General features: G+C 42.0%; 1 pseudogene across 1 annotated transcript; it reads right to left on the minus strand.

Moving 5' to 3' along the window:
• Positions 1 to 5,956: 5,956 nt before the first annotated feature.
• Positions 5,957 to 7,708, minus strand: LOC128577838 (elongation factor 1-alpha 1-like; annotated as a pseudogene). Its single transcript, XR_008377635.1, has one exon. The product of XR_008377635.1 is annotated as an elongation factor 1-alpha 1-like (transcript).
• Between the last annotated feature and the right edge of the window lie 17,191 nt (positions 7,709 to 24,899).

Below are 24,899 nucleotides of genomic sequence, written 5' to 3' on the forward strand. Positions count from 1 at the left end.
CCCCATTGATCCTTGGGGGAGTTGATCTACTCTGATTATTCATATTGCCAGAGTTTTTCTGTTGATTTCACCTCATGGTTGTTTTTCACCGTTGCCTCTGGCTGTCCTCAGAGTTGGGTAGGTGTCTCTCCAAGATTAGACCCCAGCGGGATCACTCTATTGTTGCTGGATCTTTGTAGGGAGTGACCCTTTGTAGTTCCTCTGGGGCTGCTCTGGCTAGGGAGTTCTGGTTGTGGAAGTAGCTCCGGTTTGTGACATAGCCGGATCCAGCAATAGGGCTGGACGTGGTGCGCACGGTTCTGGGAGTGCCAGCTGCCCAGTGACTTTGGCACAGACAGCCCAAGGCTCCAGCAGTCTCTGGCCAGGAGAAGAGCTCTGTGCAGAGGCAGGGAGGGCTCCAAAGGTCAAGCAGCTACCAGAGTCCCTGTCCAGATGAACAGGCTAGTGTGGAAGCTGGGAGGACACAAGAGGTAGGACGCAGGGTTGCATGGTTCCCGCAGTTCCTGGTTAGGGAATGCAGATGCCCGGTGGGTGCGGGTCACCCATCGGGGGTCGCTGTACAGCTCTTATGGAGGTCTGGGCGGTGCCAAGCCCAGGAGTTTGAGGTTGCTATGAGCTGTGACATCACGGGACTCTACCCAGGGCAACAGCCCAAGGCTCCAGTGTGCCAAAACCATCTCACTCTGCCCCTAAGGATTAAGGCTGTAAGGCAGCTCAGTCCCCGCCTTTAGGCTGCTCAGTCAGTAGGTTACTTTGACCCACCCAATCCTTGCTCTGAGACCCTGAGGGCGGAGCTTGCCGGGGCAGTTCTTTCACAATGGCTTCCTGCGCCCTGCTCAGTGGCTCAGTCTGGGGCCCCAGAGAATGCCCAAAGTTCTCCACACTCCTGCTCAAGCTCTCCCCACAGCAGTTCAACTGAGTGCCAAGTCCAAGAATACTGAAACAGTTCACAGGTAAGGCCTTTCCAGTTTGCAGTCTCACTGCTGCTTGTATTTATGTTTGCTGGCATGATGAGGTCGATTGAACACATGCAACCACTTTCCAGTTTTCCACTGTTTTTGTCCTCCTCTTGGGGTCCAGAAGTCCCTTGCTGGCTCCCTGTATCCTCAAAGGGATGATTATAGGCAGATCCCACTGACCAGAGATGCCTGGAGTCTTGTCTCCCCAGACTCGCTGTTCCCAGTTGCAGGGAAGCTGTTACTCGGCCGCCATCTTTAATCTCAAGCTATAGAGATGGTTTTGATGATCAGGGACAATGAGCATTTTTTCAAATGTTTATCAGCCATTTGTTTGTCTTCATGAGAGAAGGTTCTATCATATCTCTTGCCCAGTGGCAGATGGGATTGTTTACTCTTACTTTGTTATTTAATTTGAGATTTCTGTAGATTCTAGTTGTCAACCGTTTGCCAGATTCATGCCCTGCAAATATCTTTCCCCATTCTGAAGGTTGTCTTTTTGCTTTACTTGTTGTGTCCTTAATGGGCCCAGTTTGGGGGTGTAGGGCACACCTTGTGGGGGGTGGGACACAATTATAAGAGGGATTTTACCTAACAAATGCAAACATTGTAACCTAATTTTTTGTACCTTCAATTAACCTGAAACAATAAAAAAAAAAAAAAAGAGATGGCTCAAACATTCAAAAAACAGACAGATTTGTTGGATTTAGTACATTTTCAATGTCCAGCCACTACCACTATCTACTTTCAAAACATTTTGTGTCAACCCAAAAGAAGACCCCCTACTCATTAAGTAATCACTTCCCATTTGGCCCCCCACCTCCCAAGCCCTGGTAACCACTGATAGGAATTCTGTCTCCACAGATTTGCCTATTCTGAACATTTCATGTACACAGAATCACACACTTTGCGACCTTGTGTGTCTGGTTTATTCTATTTTTTAATTATTATTATTATTTTTTTTGCAGGTTTTGGCTGGGGCTGGTTTTAACCCGCCACCCCCAGCATATGGGGCCGGCGTCCTACTCCTTTGAGCCACAGGCGCCGCCAAGGCTTATTCTAATTTGAATGACATTTTCCAGGGTCATCTGTACAGTGTCACGTGCCAGAGTTTCACTTCTTTTTATTGGTGAGTAATTTTGTGCTGTGTTCAGAGACTATGTGCTGTTTGCCCATTTTTCTCCTGTGTACATTTTCTAGGAGTTTTGTAGTTATGCACCTTATGTTTTGGTCTGCCATCCATTCTGAGTTAACTTTTAATAAAGGGTATAGAGTTTATGCCCACTCTCATTATTTTTTGCATGTTGGAGGACCAATTCTTCTAACACTATTTGTGGAAAAAGATTTTTCTTTTCTTTTTAAGAATATATGTATGTTTGTCACACTTTAATACCACCAGCTTTTGAACACTGTTTTAATTTCAAATTCAAACTAATACTTATAGTTTCATGTTGGACAGAGTACATACATTTCCTGGGCTGTGATAACTAAATACTGTAAGTCACATGGCTTAAACAACAGGAATTTATCCTCCCCCAGGCACGGAGCCCAGGGCAGGTGTCTCAGGGCCACTCCCTCCACAGACCCCGAGTTAGGCTCCTTCCTGCCTCTCCCAGCTTCTGGGGGCTCCAGGCGTCCCTGGGCTTGTGGCCACATCACTCCAGTCTCTGCCTCCGTCTCCACGTGGCTTCTCCTCAGTGTCTGTGTCTCCTCTGTTGTCTCTTAGAAGGACACCTGTCACTGGGTTTAGGGCCCTCCCTAATCCAGGATGGTCTCCTCTTAAGATGCCTCAACAATCACATCTGCAGAGACTCCATTGCCAAATTCTGTTCTATTCATAGGTTTTCCTAAAATGGTCATATATTTTGGGGTCCTCATTCAACTCATTAACTTATAGTATCCAGTTCCCTCCACAGCCCCCAGGGGAGACTCTTTCCTGCCTCTCCCAGCTCCTGGGGGCTCCAGGCGTCTCTGGGCTTGTGTCCACATCACTCCAGTCTCTGCCTCCGTCTCCACATGGCTTCTCCTCTGAGTCTGTGTTTCCTCTGCTGTCTCTTAGGAGGACACCTGTCACTGGGTTCAGGGCTCAACCTAATACAGCGTGATCTCAACTTTTTACCTTAAAATTATCTTTGCAAAGACCCTTTGTCCAAATTCACAGGTTCTGGAGTTTAAAATTTGGATGAATCTTATTCCAGGTCAAATCACTATAGTAACATTCAATGAATTATCCAGACTCACTAGGACTGGTGGGTTTTTTATGACATCAAGCAGCATAATGAATTACAAAGCTGGGTGGGGAGACTTTTCGTATCCACAGATTGGAAGGGGGGATGCATTATGGGCATGAAAGATAACGTCCTTTGTGGAATGTTACTATTATTAGTACTATTACTATTAAATATTACTATTGCATCACTCGGTCTAACAATATCAGCATGGTTACGTTTTCTCTAATGGAGGCAACAACTTAACATATTGGTTAACATTATTACCAAGTAGTCAAGCATGGCTCTCTCCTAAATAAAAAAAAAATAAGGGATATGAAGAAAAAATGCAGAAACATAATAAGGCTGCCTAACTGTTCCATTCTCTAAATTAGTCCTGCCCCTAAAACACTCACATTTACTTTTCATCCTTCTGTTCCAAGACTCTGCTTATCTTTCTGGATTTTTTTTGTTTGTTTTTTGTTCCGTTTTGTTTTCTTTCACTATTCCTGCTTATTACTACAGGCACGCCAAGCATTCAGAACATCCTTGCCTCTTGGTACCTGGTTATGGAGCTATCCCTGACAGCAAAAGAAAAAAACAATTATTCTCTAGAATATTATTTAATAACTTTCATCAGATTCTCTCCTGGCCATTCTTGTTAGTTCTGAGGTTGGCACTATTTTATTTTGGGAACCTCTGATTCTCCAAGGCTTGGTGAGATTCCCTTTGTAGGCTTTCAAAGACCACATAGCCAGACACGTCAAATTTAAAGAGGAGTCCTTTTATTGAAGAGCTGGCCGGGGAATGCCTCAGTGTCCCAACATGGGGTTTCTAAGAGCAGCCCGGAGCTGTCTGTGGTTCTGGTTTTTATTGGGCAAAACTTTTCCAGGGGGCAAGGAAGCATTATTACAGAAGTGAAAATAGCAGTGAAAGGGGTAGGGGAAATCCCAAGGGTAGGGAGGTTAGTCATTTTACACAATGCTAGGGTCACAAGAGCAGTGAGTAATTTTTCTTCCTTACAAAATAGGTACAAACCACAATGTCCTTGGGGGGAAATGCAGGGAGGAGAACTTACAGGTCAGGGTCCTAAAGGGCATGATCATAGAAAGCTGTTATCACTAGGGCCACAATCACAAGCAAATGCATTTACAGTTACACAATGGGAGGGCAAACGAGAGGAACTAGTTTTGAAGGTGAAAGGGAGTAATAGTAAAATGGAGTCAAGCTTGTTCTTTTAACATTTCAATATCATATACGGATGTTTGAACACCACCTTAACATCATCAGAGGGCTGCTGTCACGAGGGTAGGTAGTGACTTTCTACACAATATTAATCATTCTAACAGTTGTAACCAGGTACACTTAAAATACCATGCAATGGACGGGGAGGCAAGCCGAATCTTTTATTTATTTATTATTTTTTTTAGCAATAAAATGTAACGATGTACAGAATGGAGTCAGGCCTGCTTTCCCTCCCACCTGATTCTCAGGAATAAGAGTTACAACAAAATGGACTTAGGCTTGCTCCTCCTTCACCCTACCAGGAGGGCCACTGTAGCATTTTATAGGTAACTGTCTTTGAGCCTTTGATGTTTTTCTTTCGGACTAATTTTCTATGTTTTCTGATTTGTGGCAACTCTCCCAAACAGTCCCTGTCCTGATCCTTGTGGCATCACTCACGGAAGATCGGAGTATCAGGAAATTCACTCCATAACTTGACTCCTTACTAGAAAGAGTATTTTGAGGCTTGGCGCCTGTAGCACAGTGGTTAGGGCGCCAGCCACAATTCACCAAGAGAGCTGGGTTTGAACCCGGCCTGGGCCTGCTAAACAACAATGACAACTGCAACAAAAAATAGCTGGGCGTTGTGGCGGGTGCCTGTAGTCCCAGCTACTTGGGAGGCTGAGGCAAGAGAATCACTTAAGCCCAAAGAGCTGTGAGCTGTGATGCCATAGCACTCTACCGAGGGTGACACAGTGAGACTCTGTCTCAAAAAAAAAACAAAAAAAAAAAAGAGTATTTTGAATTAAAGTCTCTTTGATATCAACAGACCCTTGGAAGGATTTTCTCCTCTATTGCATAAATCAGATGCCCCCAGCAAAACAACAAGGGATTTTTCACTCCTTCCCTGTTCTCTCAATACAGTGCAGGAAAGAAAACAAAGAATGCAGCCAGACTTGGCCCAAATCATTTTAAAGATAATACCTGCTTTGGGATGATTTAGTTTCCAAAAACAATCATCCATCTGTTTCCCCTGTCTCTTTATCCTCTTTAGTAACCATGCCCTGCCCCGACGACAATGTAAAAGAAAATCATTTAAGGAGGTTTCTTCTGAAACTTTTAGAACCATGACCCAGAGCCACACCCAAGAAGCCTTGAGCACAAGGACTCAAGGTGGTGGGTTTTTTAAATATGGGAACCAATCCGTGGAAAACATGTATTGGTTTGGCCCAATAGGGTGGGACGTCTGGGAGCTGGGAGCTTACAGGTTCTAGGTGGGTTTAAAGGTTCTTTAGCTGACAATTGGCGGAAAGAGTGAGGCTCTGTCTAAAAGATCAGGAGTGGGAGTGGGGGGGGGAAGGAATCCTTAAGATATAGGGTCTGTTACTTAAAGACAAAGTACTGGACTGACTCAATTGGTTTGCTGTATGTATACTGGGGACCTGCAGGTGCATCTTGCAGACCCTTGGGCCTGTTAGTGAGTCACAGAGGACGTCTCTAAGGAGGGAGGGGGCAGGATGACGCAGGCCTGGTCTCCTTTCTCCTGGCCAGTGACTCAGTTTTTTTTTATTTTTTTTCTCATTAAACTTTGTTTTAATGGGTCTCAAAATTCTGTGACAGATTTTTGGTCATGTTGTTTCCATTAAAAAGTACTGATTTTAAAAACTAATAACTTAAAACTGCCACACAAAAAGAAACAAATGGTCCACAAAACATTTTCCTTTCCTTCTGAAGGTTTTACGATGCATTGTTATCATTAACCAGTCTTTTACTATTAAACTTAAATGGCCAATTGAAACAAACAGCTCTGAGACCGTTCTTCCACCACTGATTAAGACTGGTGTGGCAGGTATTAGAGATAATATTCATTTAGCCTTCTGAGCTTTCTGGGCAGACTTGGTGACCTTGCCAGCTCCAGCAGCCTTCTTGTCCACTGCTTTGATGACACCAACAGCAACTGTCTGTCTCAGGTCACGAACAGCAAAATGACCCAGAGGAGGATAATCTGAGAAGCTCTCAACACACATGGGTTTGCCAGGAACCATATTGATGATGGCGGCGTCACCGGATTTCAGGAATTTAGGGCCATCTTCCAGCTTTTTACCAGAGCGGCGGTCAATCTTTTCCTTCAGCTCAGCAAACTTGCAGGCAATGTGAGCTGTGTGACAATCCAGTACAGGAGCGTAGCCAGCACTAATTTGGCCTGGATGGTTCAGGATAATCACCTGAGCAGTGAAGCCAGCTGCTTCCATTGGTGGGTCATTTTTGCTATCACCAGCAACATTGCCACAACGAACATCTTTGACAGACACATTCTTGACATTGAAGCCCACGTTGTCTCCTGGAAGAGCTTCACTCAAAGCTTCATGGTGCATTTCAACAGACTTTACTTCAGTTGTAACATTAACTGGAGCAAAGGTGACCACCATGCCAGGTTTGAGAACACCAGTCTCAACACTCGGCCCACAGGGACAGTACCAATACCACCAATTTTGTAGACATCCTGCAGAGGCAGACGCAAGGGCTTGTCAGTTGGACGAGTTGGTGGCAGAATGCAATCCAGAGCTTCAAGCAGCCTGGTTCCACTGGCATTGCCATCCTTCCGGGTGACTTTCCATCCCTTGAACCAAGGCATGTTTGCACTTGGCTCCAACATGTTGTCACCATTCTAACCGGAAATTGGCACGAATGCTACTGTGTCAGGGTCGTAGCCAATTTTCTTAATGTAAGTGCTGACTTCTTTAACAATTTCCTCGTATCTCTTCTGGCTGTAGGGCGGCTCAGTGGAATCCATCTTGTTAATGCCAACAATTAGTTGTTTCACACCCAGTGTGTAAGCCAGAAGGGCCTGCTCACGGGTCCGCCCATTCTTTGAGATACCAGCTTCAAATTCACCAACACCAGCAGCAACTATCAGGACAGCACAGTCAGCCTGAGATGAGCCTGTAATCATGTTTTTGATAAAGTCTCTGTGTCCTGGGGCATCAATGATAGTAACATAGTATTTGCTGGTCTCAAATTTCCACAGGGAGAAATCAATGGTGATACCACGCTCACGTTCAGCCTTCAGTTTATCCAAGACCCACGCGTACTTGAAGGAGCCCTTTCCCATCTCAGCAGCCTCTTTCTCGAATTTTTCAATGGTTCTCTTGTCAATGCCACCACATTTGTAGATCAGATGGCCAGTAGTGGTGGACTTGCCCGAATCTACATGTCCAATGACAACGATGTTGATATGAGTCTTTTCCTTCCCCATTTTGGATCATATGGGCGGTTTTCACAACACCTGTGTTCTGGCGGCAAACCCGTTGCGAAAAAACAAACAAACAAACAAAAAAAAAAAACAGTGACTCAGTTTTAAGGTTCTTGTTGCCCAACAGGGGCTCCAGTCAGTCTGAGTTGGGACCCTTAAGATTTTATTTTAGTCCACAGCCCAGAAACAGAACCCCTCTTCAACTCTAAAAGGAGGCTGCAAAAATTTCTGAGCCTCTTTGGTATATTAGTAATTACTCTGTGGTTCTCCCCACACTCATGGTAAATAAACCCGTTTTTCTTATTACTCTGCCATAATTGTGAGTTGATATTTCAGTGAAATTCTTTTTTTTGGGGGGGGGGAGGGAGATTTTCCCCAAACCCCACGCACAGATGCACACATAGTTCTCTTGAATTCCCGGGAACTATTTTGAAATGGCTTGCGATGACATTTGGAGCAAATATGTTTGAGTTTATAACAGTTTTTTGCCTCCCCAAACCATATTATAATATCAGTAGCTTAGGTACAGAGGTATTGTTGCATAATTCAATTGGATGTGCGGTGTTCTTTCCCACCTCCCCAGCCCCCACCGGGATGGGTCCTGGGTTATTGGGCAGACCAGAAAAATGAGTCTTTGAATAGGATGGACAAGATATTGCCCTCAGACACTGCAAATCAGAGTCCCATTGGATAAATGTAAAAGTCACTTAACTGGTCATGTTTCTCTGTGAATAAAAGCTTCCTTCTGTTCTTTTTATCTTTGGCACTGGGGATTCTCACTGGAGCCCTGTAGTTGGAAAGATGACGGGAGAGGCGTAGCCTGTGTTTCAGTCTAGAAGGGCCACTTAGTCCCTTCAGTCTGAATGGTGTTTGGACAGCAAAACTCAAAGCTCTCCCCCCAAAAACTCTGCTACGGACAAGGGGAGAAGGTAAGAGACTCATGGACAATAGTTCCCCTTGCAGGCTTTGGTGGAAGAGAATTATTGCCATTTTTTTTTTTTTCCTTTCTCAGGTTCCTGATCCTTTCTAAATCCCTAGAACTTTTGCATTCCTTCCAATATCTGACTGTGTTTGCAGAATTTGATGCCTCAAATTCGTAGGAGAGCGGACGAGAGCAAAAGAGAAAAAACTAATGAAAACGATTTGGGATGAGATAGAGGTGATGGTTGCAGGAGATTGCGAATCCATTAAAGGCTGCTGAGATGTGCCCCTCGATCTGGTTCATTTGTTGTTGTGGTGATTATACAACTTTTACTTCCATAAAAACAGAGCATGGTTTAGCTTTTGATCTTCAGGAAATAAAAACAAAGATGTGTTGCCTCGTGTAACAAAAGGGACCGCTTTGTAGAAAGAAGTCACCCCAATCAGAAGGGGTATTAAGTGCTACTGCAGATATCTGGAATTCTTTTGACGTGAATGAAGGACAGATAATTCATCAGGACAACGTTTCCTTCCATCCTCACACTTTTACTTAAAAGCATTTAGAAAGATTAAGCTCTCATAGTCTGTAGAATAATTCTGATGACTGTACAGCTTGCATTGCCCATGAAGCATCTTTTAATGCCTTATGAAATAGACACATCATCTCCGCACCTTGCCCAGGGGTCAAAACAGAAACGCTGAGTGTGTAGTCCTTTGCAATTCAAAGCTTCTTAAAAGCATTACAAAAGGACAAATGTGGTGTCTTAGCAGAAGAGCCTGACTGCTGTCTTTCTCGCTCTCCCTCCCCAGGGAATAAGAAGACAGGATGTGGTCCCACCAATTCTTTCCCTCCGTCCATCCCCTTCCCTCCCCTCCCCTCCCCTCCCATTCCCCATATTCTTAAGCTATAATTGGGTTATCGCTTTCATGTGAAAGCCATAAATTAGTTTCATAGTAGGGCTGAGTACACTGGGTACTTTTTCTTCCATTCTTGAGATACTTTCCAAAGAAGAATATGTTCCAGCTCCATCTATGTAAACATGAAAGAGGTAAAGTCTCCATCTCTCTTTAAGGCTGCATAAAGAAAGTGCATCTTGCAAGGGCACATGTGAAACTTAGTAAATGTAGAATATAAATGTCTTAACACAAAAAGAAAATGCCAGGAAGGCTATGTTCACCAGTGTGATGAAAATATTTCAAATTGTATATAAAACCAGCGCACAGTGCCCCATGATTGCATTAATGTACACCACTATGATTTAATAATTAAAAAAAAAAAAAAAGGGCAGCTCCTGTGGCTCAAAGGAGTAGGGCACTGGCCCCATATGCCAGAGGTGGCAGGTTCAAACCCAGCTCTGGCCAGAAACTGCAAAAAAACAAAAAAATTCTCTTCTTCCCGTGGAAAGCAGAAGCTACAATTCAGGAGTAGCTTCAGTTTCCCATATTCTTGTGTATTTTGATACTCTCTGTGTCTATCTGGGGACCATGACACTCCTTGTATCCTTCTTCTAATACCCTTTCGTCTGATCTTTCCAGGGAGTTTACTCTGGTCCTTCTGCTTTCTGAAGAGAATCTTTACCCTCTCCATGAGATGAACCATCCCAACCAGCGTTTCTGCAAACACGCTCAGATACTGGATGGAATGCAAATGCTCTAGGGATACGGAAAGGATTACGAACAAGAAAATGTAGGCTTAGCCTCGTATTAATCCGAAATAATAAAAAAGATTCTATCCCCAGGTACAGAGTGGCCATAAAGTTGGTGTGTAATTTCAATCCTGTGTGCCAATTTAAATTGCACATGAACTTTATGGACATGCTGTTTAGTTACAGTCTGAGGGCTTGAGAATTAGAACTTCTCCATATGAATTTTAGGGTGGACACAGTTTAGCCTAGAACCTATGGTGAACGTCTCTGCAGTAGAAGACGTCCGTGTAATGTCATGTAAAAAAATCAGGGATAAAATCAGCTACGTAGGAAGAAGTCTTAGATGGCAATGCCTGCCTCCTAGGTAGCTGGGACGACCAGCATACACCAGCACACCCACCTAAGTTTTTCTGCCGTTTTTTATAGAGACAGGGGTCTCACCCTTGCTCACAGTGGTCCCAAACTCCTGGCCTTCATCCATTTTAGCAGCTTTTGAGAAACTTACAGGATAAAGTCCAGACTGGACAACGTGTCACAGGAGGTGTTTCATACAACGGTGATGGATGGCTATTGATTTCCCAGAATACTGCTGGTCCTTTGAACTTTCAGGATTTGACTAAGATGAATTTGTTGTGTTAATACATGAATGAATTGATGGACGAAGGGATGAATGAACTTGAGAACTGTATAGTCTCTGGATCCTGTCGGGATTTGATGAATAATATACATGTTCTGTCGCCCTGGGCAAATGCACTTAAGAATATACCACAAATCACTGCAAAGCTATTTCAGGGAATCTGTGCACCTCCTGACATCTAAACATTAATTTTTTTTTTTAAGGAAGTGATGGATATCAGAATAATAAAAGAGAACTTCATTATAAGATGTTTTTTCTCCTTTTATCTTCCTTTCCCTCTCTCTCTCTTAAATCTATGGAAGGTTTTTTTTTTTTTAACAGAAGGGACTAAGTTTCTACTCCAGAAATGAATCAACATGAATTTCACCTTGCACTAACCCAGCCAAAATATTGATTAGAAGTGAAGGGAAGAAGGCTTGAAGTAAGTTAATAAAACCACAGAGAAACCTGCTTGGAGGAAGAAATGTAGCTGGTATGCATGTAGAATGCATAATTGACCTCGATTCTTTTACCTCTCCTTACGACGAAGGGCATGTTCTGAAAAGTAAAGTAGAATGGCAAAGATGAATGAGGAAACTAGATTTAGATTAGAAAAACCTTCTGTGTTTTCCCCTAAATCGCTACATTGTATACGGTTCATCAGGGATCTTTTTTTTTTTTAAGAGACAGAATCTCACCTTGTCACCCTCAGTAGAGTGCGGTGCCGTCACAGCTCACAGCAACCTCCAACTCTTGGGTTTAGGCGATTCTCTTGCCTCAGCCTCCCAAGTAGCTGGGACTACAGGTGCCTGCCACAATGCCCAGCTATTATTCTTTTGCTGTTGCAGTTTGGCCAGGGCCGGGTTTGAGCCCACCACCCTCGGTATATGGGGCCAGCACCCTACCCACTGAGCCACAGGCGCCCACCCCCTTCATCAGGGTCTTTTATCTGTGTCCTTGTTACCCCATACACAAATCTCATGTGCAAATATTTCTCCTTGCTCTTGCCTGGGATTGACGTGATGTTCAAATAAAGATAGCAAATGTTATACAGAGATTGCAAAATGCTGGAGGAGTTACAAGGATTACCATAATTTTTATTTAGTTTAGTTTTTTTTGTTGTTGTTTGGGATTCATTGAGGGTATAAAGAATTAGGTTACACTGATTGCATTTGTTAGATAAAGTCCTGCTTGTAATGTGTCCCACCCCAAAGAGGCGTGTCATATACTGTGACCCCCATTCCTTTCTCTCCTCCCCTTTCCCTGCTCCGTCACTCCCCTGCCCTCCACCCTGTATTACCTCATCTACTACCTTCATATTAAAATAGAGTACGTAGGATTCTTGCTTCTCCATTCTTGTGATGCTTTATGAAGAACAATGTGTTCCACCTCCATCCAGGTCAATACAAAAGATGTAAAGTCTCCATCTCTTTTAATGGCTGAATAGTATTCCCTGTTATACATATAACATGGCTTGCTTATTGTCCCTAGTCATCAGAGAAATGCAAATCAAAACTACCCTGAGATGTCACCTAACCCCAGTGAGAATGGCCCACATCACAAAGTCTCAAAGCTGCAGATGCTGGCGTGGATGTGGAGAGAAGGGAACACTTTTACCCTGCTGGTGGGACTGCTAACTAATACAACCTTTTTGGAAGGAAGAATGGAGAATCCTCAAACAACTCAAAATACACCTCCCATTTGATCCTGCAATCCTATTACTAGGCACCCACCCAGAAGAAAAAAAGTCATTTATCCTTATGACATTTGTACTAGACTATTTATTGACGCTCAATTTACAATCAGCAAAATGTGGAAACAACCTACAGGCCCACCAACCCAGGCGTGATTACCATTATTAAGGTGGTATTGATTACTTGTCATCAGGCAGTAGCACAAATTGAATTATAAAAATATAATAGAGGCAAAGAAATTTGGAGCTAAATTAATCTCAAGCCCTGACATCCTAACGAATCTAAAGAACCTCATTATTATTATTATTTTTTTTTTGAGACAGAGTCTCACTATGTTGTCCTCAGTAGAGTGCCACAGTGTCACAGCTCACAGCAACCTCAAACTCTTGGGCACAAGTGATTGATTCTCTTGCCTCAGCCTCCCAAGTAGCTGGACTACAGGTGCCTGCCACAATGCCTGACTATTTTTTGTTGCGGTTCTCATTGTTGTTTAGCAGGACTGGGCCAGGTTTGAACCTGCCACCTTCGGTGTATATGGCTGTTGCCATAATCACTGTGCTATGGGTGCTGCTGAGCCGAGAACATTCTTATTTTTTATTATTTGTTGTTGTTTTATTCCTGTTTTAATTTCTGTCAAGTTCTTTATAGTATTCCATGAAATGAAGATAGCGCATTAAATTAATAAAAAATGAACAATGGCGGGGCGGTGCCTGTGGCTCAGGGGGGTAGGGCGCCGGCTCCATATGCTGGAGGTGCCAGGTTCAAACCCGGCCCTGGCCAAAAACTGCAAAAAAAAAAAAAAAAAAAGAGAACAATGGTAATTAAAAATGACTGAAAAACTTTAGGACCTTTGAAAAAGTGTTTTGTAGCCACATGTTTGCTGTATTGTAAATAAACATAGAAAACTATAAAGACAGTAGATGAGCTAATACAAGAGCATTCTTTAGGCAGCTGAAAGTTATATGTTTCCTATCCTGACTGGTAATGAAACAATTAAGCCAATGTGTTATATTCATTCGGAAATGGTGCTCCAATGAAGTGAACATATTATGTTACTCAAGTGCCTTCTGGTGATTATACAATTAAAGGTCCATTTGGAAGCATTTAGCAGATCTATCTCTATCATTTTAAAAGTTGTTATTTCAGGAGTTTGTCCAAGACATGTAGAGTCTAAGGAATGTTTATCAGTGGTAGAGAATAGGCGATGAAAATACATGTAAAATAATGCAAATAATAAATGTGGAAATTCAGCAGTGAGGGTTGTCTTCCTGGATTGAAATATTCTCTGAGTGGGCAGGTGAGGTCTGCTGTGTTCTTAACATTGCTAAGGGAGGATTCGAGACCCCAAGAATGACCATCTGGGTCCCCATCAGAGCAGGCAGGAACCCGCGTCACGATGTGGATGTGATACGTCAGAGTCTCCACTATTCTGTGGAGAGGCTGACAAAGATAGGAGGTTGGACGATTAAATTCATGAACTCATCCTAGGAAAAGGGCTACCTACCTCACTGCTGAATATCACTACGGCCACTTGGAAGGTTCTCCCCTCCGCCATCGGTCCTGCGGGCAGATTTATTCTGCAGCTTCTCTCCCGTTATCTCTCTTCTCCCTATATGATTTGTTTGTTATGCTTCATTCCTTAGGAATCTCTAGTTTTTGGTCAAGTGTCAGGACTAATATTTCCTCACGTGGATTAAGATATTTTCACAGTGGAGAAAGTAACAGGCATTGTTTCCTTCCACAGAACTTCACTGGCCAGCACTCTGGGAGGCTGTAATTCCAGCACTCTGGGAGGCTGAGGCAGGTGGATTGCTTGAGCTCAGGAGGTTGAGACCAGCCTGAGCACGTGAGACTCTGCTCTACTAAAAATAGAAAAATGAGGCAGGTGTTGTGGCAGACACCTGTAGTCCCAGCTACTTGGGGGGGCGGATAACTTGAGCTGAAGAGTTTGAGGTTGCTATGAGCTGTGACGTGATGGCACTCTACCCAGGGTGACACAGTGAGACTCTGTCTCAAAATAATAATAATAATAATAATAATAAAAAGAATTGCATTATGTATCATCATGTATATTTATATTTATATATTTATATTTATATATATTCCTACACACACAGGTGTGCGCGCGCACACACACACACACACACACACATATATATGAAAGTTCATAATTGATCACCTTCCTACACTGGCCACTGTGTCTTTTCTACGTTTAGATATACAAAAGAATATAAATGCTTCCTACTGTTGTAATTGCCTATTCAGTACAGTCACATGTTGTACAGGTGTGTGACCCAAGAGCAATAGGGTCGGCCATAAACCCTCGAGTGTGTTAGGCTATACCATGTGTAAGTACACGCAACAATATTTGGATAACAAAATCACCTAATGACACACTTCTCAGAATGTATCACAGTTCTTGAACAACATATTATCTCAAACCCATGTGGGGAAGGAGAGTGAACCAGAGTGGAATTGGTGGGGAATGAGGAAAATCCAGCACAAGAGAAAACACGGAAACAAAGGATGGGACTGGGAGGACGGACTGAGCTGATGGCTGCAGCCAGCCCCAAAGCACAAAATCAGCTTTATTTTATAATATCTGTACAGGGCTGTCCAGGGGGAAGGAGCATAGACAACATGGGGAAATAGCATAAACAAAAGACACAGTTTGGGTCTTATAGTACAATAGGAAAATGTAAATAACTTTAATAAAGACAAATCATCTTGTTAATGGTTTCTACTCAACTTTGTTAACATAGGGCAAGACGTAAGAAGGGAAAGATCACAAGGATCTCTGCACAGTTAATAAAACAAAGGAAGAACCATGCGACTTAATGGTTTATACTCAACTTCGTTAACATATGACAAGAAGTAAGAAGGGAAAGATTACAAAGATCTCTGCATAGTTCTTAAACATTAACTAGATAAAGAAAAGGCTATGTGACTTTTGGCAGAGGGAGCAGAAAGAAAGAAACATGATTGTTTTGGGAAAGGAGAAGAGGTTGGTGGTTCATTCCCTGAATGTTCCCCAGGCTGTGGGGGCCCTGCCACCTCACAGCCTGTTCTCCACAACATACAATTATATATAATTCAATTTACGCCTACATATAGGACACATATGTGTACACGTATATATGTGTATACCTTCTATGTGCCTATATGCACATAAGTGATACCCACACGCATATATGTATACAAATGGTACATACATGTCTGCACGTATGCCAATGGTGTACACAAACATGGCTATATAAAGTATATATGCATATAAATGCATTTAACTAATAAAAAATGAACAACTGTTCAATTTAAATTTATTTTCAATGTATGCAATTTATTTATTTTTTATTTTTTTAATGTATGCAATTTAAATTTATATTTGCTCAAGTGTGTGTGAACTTAACTAATAAAAAATGAACAACTGTTCAATTAAATTTATTTTCAATGTATGCAATTTAAATTTATATTTGCTCAAGTGTGTGTGAACTTTAAGTTGATATCTTTTACATGTATAATGTAGGTTCTTTTTAAAATCGGAATGATCAAGTTGGGCGAGATGGTTCACACCTGTAACCCCAGCACTCTGGGAGGCCGAGGCAGGTGGATTGCTTGAGCTCCAGTGTTCAAGATCAGCCTGAGAAAGAGCAAGATTGTGACTCTACTAAAAATGGAAAAATTGGCCAGGTATGGTGGCAGGTGCCTGTAGCCCCTCTACTTGGGAGGCCGAGGCAGGAGGATGGCTTGAACACAAGAGTTTGAGGTTGCTGTGAGCTTTGATACCATAGCACTCTACTTGGGTGACAGAGTGACACTCTGTCAAAAAAAAAAGTGGAAGGATCACTTCAGTTGTTGATATTGTAAGGCATGTGGCCTGATTGTGGTGAATACATCCCAGCAGAAGTCTCCCCACTAAGCCAGGGTATGTCCCGTCAGTTCAGCTTTGTAAAAAGTCCAACTTTTATTTGTGACACATGTTGGAGGCATGGATGGGAATTGCCTTTAACTTCACCTTATGGAAATCTTTATGAGGGAGCCCCTGTGGTTGGGAGAACAGGGGAAGTATGCAGAGGTGAGTAACAAGTTATGTATACAGCTTGGAAAAGACTTCCCTGGGAATTAAAACCAGGGAACAAGTTATCTCTCTCTGCCTGCAAAACCATACGTGAAAAAGGGGTGTGGAAAAACATTCCCCCAGATAAGCAATCGATATTCTTGTAGTTGGTTAGTATTTACTTTTTCAAATATGCATTCTTTACCTTTTTCAAATACAAATATTGAAAGAAAAATGCCGATCATGATCAAAGCCGTCATTTACGCCTAATAGCCTAATATTTCTTCTGTTTGTTTATCTATTTTTTCATTTGTGATGAGAATTAATGAAGTTTGAAGGGCAGGTAATAGAACTGTACTGTTTATTATCAAAGTAAGTTTAGACACACTTCCTTAATTAGAGAGATGATGAAAATTCACAGGGCCCCTGGAAAGATGAAGCGCCATGTGTATAATTTGCTTTCATCTAAGAGGCAAGACTTTACTGAGAGATTGCCTTGTCCTATGAAATAATTGTGTAGGTTAATCAACAAGATGTAATTACTGTGTCTATTTATAGCTGGCGGACTAACTTATGAAAAAGAAAAGACACCAAAAGCAAACAAATTTGTTGGTTATGTACCAATAAATGCAAAATATAAAGGAATGGTGCCTTTTATGAGGATAAAAAGGTAATGCGATGCAAGTTAAATAAGGCAATTTCATGTATATGAAAATGATACCTAGGGAAACCTTAATGCTGCTTATGAAAAAAAACATTTTAGGTGAGAACAGAAGGGTTCAAGAGAACTCTCTATGCCCCAAATTATAGTTTTTACTGCTTTCCTAAGGCTCATGGAATCCTTGGCAGAGCTGTCCCTCCTCTTTTCTCCTTGCGTTAGAGGAAGGGAAATTTGGATGTTCCTAGAAATGGATGGAGTCTAAGGGTTCGCGGGGTCCGAGATCTGAGTTGGAATGAAAAGTTCTGACATGCCATGGAGTGGGGCTGACCTGGACATGGTGCCTCAGAGACAGAGGAGAGATCAAAAAAATAGAGAGAGATTTTGGATACAACAAAAAATGCCACTGTCACGAAGTTTTGTGTTAGATTTCTTTTCTTTTCTTTTTTTTTTAACTTTATTGTTTTGATAGAACTACAATTCCCTTTAACCACCGCATTACATAGACTATTACTGTATTGTTAACACTTGTAAAGGAACGTGCATTATTTCTAGTGTTATACATACACACATCGCTAATCCAGTCAGAATCAAGACTGAGTTCAGATGAAGTTTTTCTATGCACAGATGTATCGCTGTGCGTTTACTTGGATGGTTTATGCAGACAGCACAAGTGAGAGTTACCTATGCAGACAGCAGTTACAGTGATACCCACGTAAGTCAGATTCATAAGTTGAGATACTTACGATTTTAATAATCATTTTATACATTAAAAAATATGACAAAATACTTAAATTTTAAGCAAAGGCATAGTACTAAGGCAGAATTCAAGCAATCACAGAAGCTACTACTACAGCCGGTACTGTGAAGAAACTGCGAGAGACTGCAGTGCATTTTCCATGACGAAAAGCAATACCAATAGACTGCAGCAGAGCAATTGAAAAAGCTGTTTGCTATATTCAAAGGTGTTAGATATACAGTAGGCAATATCTGAGTCTTTTGGAACTCTTCAGCAATAACTTAGTTTAAATCAAAAAAGAATCCACAAAATGCCTCATGAAATGAGAATTAAATTTCGAAAGAAAACAATCTAAGCAACTTTTAACAGAGTCTGAGTTTGTAAACTTGGCCAGGTATAAAACAGCTTGAATCTTGCACATGCGCCCACAAAAAAGAATCTTAGATGGAGAGAAACTAAAAAGAAATTATCATTTTAGTTATTGTCAGTTAGAAGTTTAAGGAGCAATGACTTAAAAGACATCCGCAGAAATTCAAATGTTCAATTAAAAACCATTAAACAATTCTGCACATAGAATATACATGAACACAATACATTTTGCTTATAGAACATAGGTATTACTAATACTATCAAAGGTCAACTGATTCAAAATTTGAAAAATTTCAAGTATTAGGCTGGGTGTGGTGGCTCCTGCCTATAATCCTAGCCCTTTGAGAGGCTGAGGCGGGAGGACTGGTTGAGGCCAGAACTTCTCAAGACCAGCCTGAGCCAGTGTGAGACCCCCATCTCAGAAATAGAAAAAGGAGCTGGGTGTGGTGGTATGTGCCTGTAGTTATTTTCTTTTTCATTACAGAGTTAATGGGAAGGACTTTCAGCATTCACGGTAGAACCTGCTGTTATAATTGTTGTCGTACTATGGTTTCCAATGAAAATAGCAAAAATCCACGCACAGCTGAAGACACAGATTGAAATTGTTTCATAGCTCTGGTCTGTTGCAAAGCACAAAAGACCAGAAAGATAAAGAGATAATAACATTTATGTCGCTTTGAGCAGATCATTTCATTTTATTCACAGATGCAGATATTGATATAAAGATACTCTAACTTGTAACCATTTCTACTCTTTTTACCCTTACGAATCCAAGTCTTCATCGATGACACACGGCAGACAAATCAACATCACTTAATTCTGTTCTCCGTAAATGAAAGAAAATGTCTCCAGTGGCAATTTTTTTTTTTTTTTTATTGTTGGGGATTCATTGAGGGTACAATAAGCCAGGTTACACTGATTGCAATTGTTAGGTAAAGTCCCTCTTGCAATCATGTCTTGCCCCCATAAAGTGTGACACACACCGGTGAACGTATAATGTTGCCGTATTTCAGTTTGAATTTTTGTGTGTGTGGCACTAAGTTTTCTCCTTGGCGATTTAGATAAATGGACGTGATGTTTTTATTTTGAATCCCATTCAGACGCTAAGCCTTGAATTATTACATACCAGAGAGAGAAAGAGTTAGCTCAGCTACTCAGCATTTTGCTGAGGGTTTGATGATTTTGTAATAATCCATCATTGCACAGGCTCTAAGTGTTTTCCAGGGAAACGGCTTGTACTGTGTACGGGAGAAGGACTCTCTTCATTCTGCTGTGGGAGATTCTATGTGTTTGCCAAAGATTTTTAGTCCTCATCAAGATGCATAAATCATTTAATTTATAGTGTATTTTTCATGCACAAATGGATTTTTAAAAACCTTTTATAATTTTGCATTGATTATTTATTTGTTTTTATTTTGTTCATTCATTTTTGTTTTATTGTTGGGGATTCATTGAGGGTACAAGAAGCCAGGTTACATTGACTGCATTTGTTAGGTAAAGTCCCTTTAGTAATTGTGTCTTGCCCCCAAAAGGTGTGTCCGAGACCCCACCCCGCTCCCTCCTTCCCTCTCGCTGCTCTTCCTTTCCCCCACCCACACAAATTGATTTTAATCAAGCGCAAATTGTTCTGAAATTCGGAGGCATCCTAATGTGAGTTGAGTTTTCATTATTGGGCACCCCAGAGCCATTTACAAAAACTTTTGACGTAGCAATTTTTGCCATCGGTACACATGCAAATAAAATATAACATGCCTGTTTTGATGTAAACAAAACTTGTTTGTGCAGGTAAAAAATCCTCTGAATATGCTGAGCTGGCACTTGATAATTTGGAAGTCTTTTGGTCCCTGCCAAACACTGAAGTTTCAAGCTTTCAGGAAGGTTAAGATGCATTCATTCATTACTCCAGATCCCTCCGAGGCTGCCTGCAATTTGATTTGTTTTCTCCTCTGAAAGGGCCAAGCATGTACTGCAGACTGCTCTTGAGATGTGAGAGTTCTGTGTAAAAGCAGCTTTGCTCCTATGGACCACCCAGGCTAACACTTCCAGTTAAGACCCTGCTGTGGCCTGTTCTTCCATGAAGAGGACAAATTTTGTTCATTGTGCCTCTTGTTTTCTGGAGCCTCAGACAGCTGTCACATACATGAAATGAATTTGACTCCAAAGGACAGAAAAGTTTCTCCCTGTCTAGGGAGATACTCAGGAGGGTCAGCTAAAGAATATATTCCCTGTATCGGGGCTCAATGGGGAGCATCTGCCTCTATCTGACTAGAGACACGTTCAAATAGCAAAAACCGCATCCTTCTGGGTCGGCGCATGGGCTGGGAGCTCCTAGACCATGAAACATTAGGGACATGGCAGATGGCCGTGGTACAAGGGAGGAAATCCAGGGGGCCCCCACGACTCTCCAAAAAAGGCCAAGAGACGTCACATGCAAAAGGACCTTTGGCTCATTCTAAAGCAGAGATTTAAAAGTTTTTCAGTGCTCCTCCAATTCTTTTGAAATCCATGACCAAAACTGGAAGTTAGGGTCTCAATGAATTGTAACATTTGTTTGAGCAATTTTCATGTGTCACAATTAAAGGCATTTTGTGAGAGGTGTGAATATGTTGCCTCATTTTGGACGACTTGGATGAACTTGCAAGTCATTTTGTTAAATGAAATAAAAGCCATGAACAGAACAACAAATAGCAAATGATTTCACCTAAGTGTGCACTGTTACAGGGGATGGAGGAGAGGTGGTGGAAGGGGAGATTTTACTCAAAGGATACAGTGTTCTAGTTAGACAAGAAGGATCTGTTCTAATCAACCTACCACTTAACACAATGACTATAGTCAATTAATACCATGCAATATACTTAAGATTTGCTAATAGAGCAGTTTTTTTTTTTATTTTTGAGACAGAGTCTTACTATGTTGCCCTCAGTAGAGTGCTGTGGTGTCATGACTCATAGTAACTTCCAAGTCCTGGGCTCAAGTGATTCTCTTGCCTCAGCCTCCCAAGGAGCTGGGACTACAGGCACCTGCCACAACACCCGGCTATTCTTTTGTTGCAGTTTGTCATTGTTGTTTAGCTGGCCCGGGCCGGGTTGGAATCCACCAGCCTCAGTGTATGTGGCTGACACCGTAACCACTGTGCTACGGGAATTAAGCCATAGATTTTTAATCGTTCCCATCACAAAAACTGTAAGTGTGTGCACTGACCAATATGTTCTTTAGGAGTTTTTTTTTTTTTTTTAAGAAGTCTCTTTTCAAGATACAGCATACTAGGCTTGGCTCCTGTAACACTGTGGGTAGAGTGCCAGCCCCATGTAGCAAGGCTGGTGGGTTTGAGCCTGGCCTGGGCCAGCTAAGCAACAATGACAACTGCAAGAAAAAAGTAACTGGGTGTGGTGGTGGGCATTGATAGTCCCAGCTACTCGGGAGGCTGAGGCAAGAGAATCGCTTAAGCTCAAGAGTTTGAAGTTGCTGTGAGCTGTGATGTCACAGCACTCTACTAAGGATAGTAAGACTCTATCTTCAAAAAAAAAAAAAAAGATATAGCATACCAAATACATTCCGTCTATATCTTATGAGGAACATTTCTCAGCACACACATTTATTGGCTTATTAGGGGAGCGAATCATTAACATATTATTGGAATCTTGTCTCTGCCTCTGGCCTGGCCCAAACACATGTTATTGGCCTAATGATGCATTAGTGCTCAAATACCCATTGAAAAACCTATCACCTGCACCCAGCAGACAGGTTCGAAGAAGTGAAAGGTAGTTCAGTAGTTATACGTATTTAAAAATATATTTAGAGAAGTTTTAATAAATATGCTTGACCTCGTAGGCATAATAATATACAGCTGTAAATGCCCACACCCTAACCCCCAGAAGCTGTATTTGCCCAGGTCCACGTATTTTGCAGGTATAGTTAATGTTAAGGACCTTACAAGAGGGAAATTAGCCCAATTAGTCAGGTGGGTCCTATCTAATCACCAGTGTCCATGAAAGCAGAGAATGTTCTCTGCCCAGAGCAGTGTTTTTTCAACCTTTTTTGTCTCATGCACACTTGAACTTTAGTTAAACTTCCACGGCACACTTACATAATGTTGATCCAAAAAAGGGAGTTTAAAAAAGAGAATAAACTTATTGTGCTTTGAAATTCTTTTGAAAATAATTTAGTTAATGATGTTTAAAACTGTGGCACACCGGGACGTCCTGGCGCACTGGTTGAAAACTCACTGCTGTAGAGAAGGTGGAATGAAAAGGAAGATGGGGAAATCAGAGTGTTACTGAGGGAGAGAGGACTTCAAACTACTGTTGCTTATTTTGTGACACCTGCAAGGCTCAGAGAGAGGCCCGCAAGAGTTCAGGGCTGTGTCCACAACCCCCTTCAAGATAAGAAGGAAAATGAGGACTTTGATCTCACAGCACAACAGCAAGAAACTGCATTGTGCCAGCCACCTGAATGAGCCTAGAAACTGACTCTTTCTCTTCTTGATAAGGACGCCTAACAATTTTATTTTAGCCCCATGAAACCCTGGGCAAGGCAGCCAGCTGATCTTACTGGACTTCTGACCTACCCAATCTGTGAGATAAGAAACAGGTGTTTTCCTAACCCTAGTAAGAACAGCCCACTTCAAAAAGTCCCAAAGCTGCAGATGCTGGCACGGATGTGGAGAGAAGGGAACACTTTTACAGTGCTGGTGGGACTGCAAACTAACACAGACTCTTTGGAAAGAAGTAGGGAGAATTAGGGAGGCACCTGTGGCTCAAAGGAGTAGGGTGCCAGCCCCATATGCCGGAGGTGGTGGGTTCAAACCCAGCCCCAGCCCAAAACTGCAAAAACTGCAAAAGAAAAGTAGGGAGAATCCTCAAAGAACTAAAAATGGACCTCTCATTTGGCCCCATAATCCATTACTAGGTATCCACCCATAAGGAAAAATGTCATTTTAGGGCGGCTCCTGTGGCTCAAAGGAGTAGGGCACTGGCCCCATATACTGGAGGTGGTGGGTTCAAACCCGGCCCCGACCAAAAACTGCAAAAAAAAAAAAAAAAAAGAAAGAAAAAAACTCATTTTACCATAAGGACATTTGCACTAGACTGTTTATTGCACCTCAATTTGTAATTGCCAAAACATGGAATCAACCCAAGTGCCCGTCAGCCCATGAATGGATTAACAAGCTGTGGTATATGTAACACCAGGGAGCACTTTTCAGCCATAAAAATATGCAGGCTTTACATCTTCTGTATTAACCTGGATAGAGTTGTATGACATTCTGCCTGGTAAAGTATCACGAGAATGGAGACAGACCTGATATAGGGGTGTGTGGTGCACTCCCTGGGTGAAGTGCACAGCTACAACTTGATTGATAGCCTCATACTAAAGTGCAATGAACAACAACAACAAAAAACGAATGGGTGTTTTGTTTTTTTAAACAGGATACCTTGGGGTATTTGTTACGTCAGCCTCTGTAAATTATTCTATTTCCAGCTATGAGTCCCTCAACTCTCTCTACTTAACAAATCCAGTACCATGTCAATTAAAAGAGCAACCAGAACTTTTGTGGATGTATTCAAGATGATTCCAGAGTTTTTCACTGAAATATAGACCCTCAAGAAGGTTCAGGACACTGCTATAAAAATAAGAAATATCAATGGGGGGGGGTTAGACCTATCTGATATTAAGATATAGTGTCATACGCCATTCCATGGACTTCATTTAATCACGCTTTTCAGATGCAGGCTGACAATGTTCATTTAATTGACACATTTAGAACATTCACCTTCCCCCTGATGATCGCTGTACTTAGATTAATACTGACCATGTCTCTTACTGTTTTCTATTTTTTTTTTTTTTAAATTCTTTCTTTTATCTGCCAGTCTTCCTACCTTTCCTGGTATTCTTCAGCATTTAACACAATTTCATTTTCTCTTTTTTAGCATGTATTTCTTTTTCATTGACACACTTCTTTTATTTATTTATGTATTTTTGAGACTGCGTCTCACTATGTGGCCCTTGGTAGAGTGCTGTGGTGTCACAGCTCACAGCAACTTCAAACTCTTGGGCTTGAGATTGTCTTGTCTCAGCCTCCGAGTAGCTGGGACTACAGGTGCCCACCAGAATGCCTGGCTACATATTTTTTTTGTTGTTGTTACATTTGTTGTTCTTTAGCTGGCCCGGGGCTGGATTCAAACCAGAGACATTCAGTATATGTGGCTGAACGCCCTACCCACTGAGCTATGGGTGCTGCCAATATATTTATTTTTTTACTCTACTTTTTTTTTTTTTTGTAGAGACAGAGTCTCACTTTATTGCCCTCAGTACAGTGCTGTGGCATCACGCAACTCACAGCAACCTCCAACTCCTGGCTTAGACAAGTCTCTTGCTTCAGTCTCCCAAGTAGCTGGAACTACAGGCACCTGCCACAACGCCCAGCTATTTTTTTGTTGCAATTTGGCCGGGGCTGGGTTTGAACCTGCTACCCTCGGTATATGGGGCTGGTGCCTTCCTCACTGAGCCACAGGCGCCACCTGCTTTCTTTTTTACTAGTTTCCCTAGATTGCACCATACGAAT

This window comes from Nycticebus coucang, chromosome X (assembly GCF_027406575.1).
Source record: "Nycticebus coucang isolate mNycCou1 chromosome X, mNycCou1.pri, whole genome shotgun sequence".
In the NCBI taxonomy this organism is placed as follows: Eukaryota; Metazoa; Chordata; class Mammalia; order Primates; family Lorisidae; genus Nycticebus; species Nycticebus coucang.